Source organism: Armigeres subalbatus, chromosome 3, assembly GCF_024139115.2.
Source record: "Armigeres subalbatus isolate Guangzhou_Male chromosome 3, GZ_Asu_2, whole genome shotgun sequence".
NCBI lineage: Eukaryota > Metazoa > Arthropoda > Insecta > Diptera > Culicidae > Armigeres > Armigeres subalbatus.
This window is the reverse complement of record NC_085141.1, coordinates 317316898-317320805: the sequence shown is the minus strand read 5'-3', so window position 1 is coordinate 317320805 and position 3908 is coordinate 317316898.

The window sequence follows — 3908 nt, the reverse complement described above, 5'->3', positions numbered from 1 at the left end:
TCTCCTATCGAACTGAGCAATCAGTTCGATTTGATTAATGACGAATTTTGCCGGGATCCTTTGACGATCGCAAACGTACTCTTTAGTGTTTAACTGAGAAGCGCCATAAATTCTTCACATACGACGACAAAACTGAGCTATGGTTCAAAGTCGTCTAGAAAGGTCTCCCCAGTGATGATAAATCACTGGATGAGATTAAAATTGAAATTTCTCAATTACTTGGATTTTCACCAGTCCAAGTAATTAAGATGAAAATCCCACTCTGGTACTTCCCATAGGGCAGCGGTTCTCAACCTGGGACACATGTACCCCTAGGGGTAACTTCGCTGGCCCTAGGGGGTACCTCGGACAAAAATGCGTAATGGCGGACGTATTAAATTCCTTAAATTCTTGCCCTCCTCAACCAGCACAGCGTATGAAGGGCTGCGGAAAAAATATTAAACGGACAAAACGTCGAGTGAGCAAATTTGAAAAATCTTCAATGTAATTCACCTGATCTTGACAAAATGTTGAATAATATGTTAGAAATCTGCATTTTAACTTAAATCTAGAATCTAAATGTTCAAAAGCCTTCGTTTTAGAGACATGAAGGATTTTTTTCTTCAGCTCGGAAGCCTCCTCGTTTCAAGAGGCTCGGAAGCCTCCTTTCAAGAGGCTCGGAAGCCTCCTTTCAAGAGGCTCGGAAGCCTCCTTTCAAGAGGCTCGGAAGCCTCCTTTCAAGAGGCTCGGAAGCCTCCTTTCAAGAGGCTCGGAAGCCTCCTTTCAAGAGGCTCAGGCCTCCTTTCAAGGCTCAGAAGCCTCCTTTCAAGAGGCCTCAGGAAGCCTCCTTTCAAGAGGCTCAGGAAGCCTCCTTTCAAGAGGCTCAGGCCTCCTTTCAAGAGGCCTCAGAAGCCTCCTTTCAAGAGGCTCAGAGCCTCCTTTCAAGAGGCTCAGAAGCCTCCTTTCAAGAGGCCTCAGAGCCTCCTTTCAAGAGGCTCAGGCCTCCTTTCAAGAGGCTCAGGCCTCCTTTCAAGAGGCTCAGGCCTCCTTTCAAGAGGCTCAGAAGCCTCCTTTCAAGAGGCTCAGAAGCCTCCTTTCAAGAGGCTCAGAGCCTCCTTTCAAGAGGCTCAGGCCTCCCTTTCAAGAGGCCTCAGAAGCCTCCTTTCAAGAGGCTCAGAAGCCTCCTTTCAAGAGGCTCAGGCCTCCTTTCAAGAGGCTCAAGCCTCCTTTCAAGAGGCTCGGAAGCCTCCTTTCAAGAGGCTCGGAAGCCTCCTTTCAAGAGGCTCGGAAGCCTCCTTTCAAGAGGCTCGGAAGCCTCCTTTCAAGAGGCTCGGAAGCTCCTTTCAAGAGGCTCGGAAGCCTCCTTTTAAAAGGCTCGGAAGTCTGTTTACAAGAGACTAAGATGCCTCTTATCAAGAGGTGCGGAATCCTACTTTCAAGAGGCTCGGAAGCCTCCTTTCAAAAGGCTCTGAAGGCTTCATTCAAAGGAATTATTCTTTCAAAAGGCTTAAAAGCCTTCTTCAAGAGGGAGTACCTTAACTAATACGAAAGTTTGAAGGGGTTTCCTATCAAGAAAAAGGTTGAGAACCACTGTGCTAGACGATTCTTCCTATTGGCATTACATCCCCACACTGGGACAGAGCCGCCTCGCAGCTTAGTGTTCATTAAGCACTTCCACAGTTATTAACTACGAGGTTTCTAAGCCAGGTTACCATTTTTGCATTCGAATATCATGAGGCTAGCACGATGATACTTTTATGACCAGGGAAGTCGAGACAATTTCCAATCCGTGCTAGACGATTACCGGATAAATTAGATTGTGTATCGATCATCCCGGTCGCTTCACTTGTCGTTGACACCCAGTCTATTTTCGTCGACGGTGGCAGCTTTCCGACCAGCTCCTGGATCAGCGAAGACTTCACCAGATGGTCGTTAAGCTGCGTCGTTTCGAGATTATCGCATAATTAATCAACTGCTATCCCGAAACCGATGAACGTCTCCAACCGGTCCGCTTTTGGGGGTTCCGCTCTTCGCACTCGCACTAGCAATGTGTTTAGCAGCTTTTCCTGCCGCCCGTGATGCAACGTGTCGATGATTTCCGGTACCGCCATTGGGGGTGACAATGCGTCTGGGGGATGAGAATGGGTCATCGCTCTCACCGGCAGACTGGAGGTCGTAGAGCAAAATCGTTCAAGAAGGTCTCTTATATTTTAGTCTTCTTGCCCTCAGATACATTCAATCCATTCTACATGCATTCTAAGTAGTTGAAACAGTGACCCGGGTCATTCTCACCCCCATTTGACCCATTGTCACTCCCGACGACGGTACTGCTTGCGGCAACAGCATCCGAGTATACACCGCCTTTCTAGCAGGACCTCGCAAGCTCTCCTATAGGCTCCTATAGGTTCAGTTTGAAAATCCGCACGCTTTCGTCGTCGTATTGAAACTAGTTATGAAGATCGTCTACTCATCTGGCCAGCCGGTGAAATTAGGAAACTATCGGGACGAGCCGATATTTGCGCTTTCGTCGGAGCTGCATCTTCTTGCAGCCGGTTTCGCTTAATTCTACTCACGAAGATTCCTGTTTTTCGTCCTCTTCTTCTTCCTCTTATTATTCTTCTTCTTCTTCCGCGTGATGCCCTTCTCCGCATTTTTGTTTATTTTAATTTTTTTCCAAGGAGGGACCTTTGGCAAAAAAACAGTTGAGCCGAAACAAAGTCTTATCTTTCGATTGGCATGCATCAATGTGAAGATTTCTCCGTTTTAAGTTCACAATTCGACATGAAATTATTGTGTGTGTGTTCTGAGATTTTCAGCAACGTTTGCTTTGAAGCGTAATGCATTGTAACGCTCGCCTTCTTGAGCGAATTAATTTCAATAAAATTCCATCTAAATATGATTTTTTTTCGCACGAGAAGTTAGTAAAGCAGATGTAGAACAATGCTATTTTCCTGAAGCCAATGAGGGAAATTAACCGTGGCATTAATTGTAGTGATGTCGCCACTGCATACGCGCAGCATCTCGAGGCAGCGTTGCCGGAAGAGGATGAGCTCGATTGGGCCCCTCTTGAGGACTGCTGGAATACAGTCAAAGCAGCCATTAACGACGCAGCGGAGAACAACGTCGGGTATATGGGTCGAAGTCGACGGAACGATTGGTTCGACGAAGAATGCAGACAGATTCTGGAGGAGAAAGACGCAGCGCGGGCGGTCGCGCTGCAGCAAGGTACCCGGCAGAACGTGGAACGTTATAGACGGAAGCGGAGACAGCAGACCCGCCTTTTTCAGGAGAAGAAGCGCCGCCTGGAAGAAGCGGAGTGCGAGGAGGCGAGGAGGCTTCGTGCCGCGAGCCGAAATGTGCCGGGATAAGGATGGGAGCATCTTGACGGACGAACGTGTGGTGATCGAAAGTTGGAAGCAGCACTACGAGGAACATTTGAATGGCGCTGAGAGTACAGGCAGCGAAAGTCAAAGCAGCGGAGAAGATGACTACGTCAGTTCAGCGGACGATGGAAGCCAACCAGCCCCCACCTTGAGGGAAGTTAAGGATGCCATTCAACAGCTAAAGACCAATAAAGCAGCTGGTAAGGATGGTATCGGAGCTGAGCTCATCAAGATGGGTCCGGAAAAGCTGGCTACTTGCCTGCACATACTGATAGTCAGAATCTGGGAAACCGAACAGCTACCGGAGGAGTGGAAGGAAGGGGTTATATGCCCCATCTACAAGAAAGGCGACAAACTGGAGTGTGAGAACTTTCGAGCGATCACCATCCTTAATGCCGCCTACAAAGTGATATCCCAGATCATCTTCCGTCGTCTGTCACCATTAGTGAACGAGTTCGTGGGAAGTTATCAAGCCGGCTTCGTTGACAGCCACTCGACTACGGACCAGATCTTTACTGTACGGCAAATCCTTCAAAAATGCCGTGA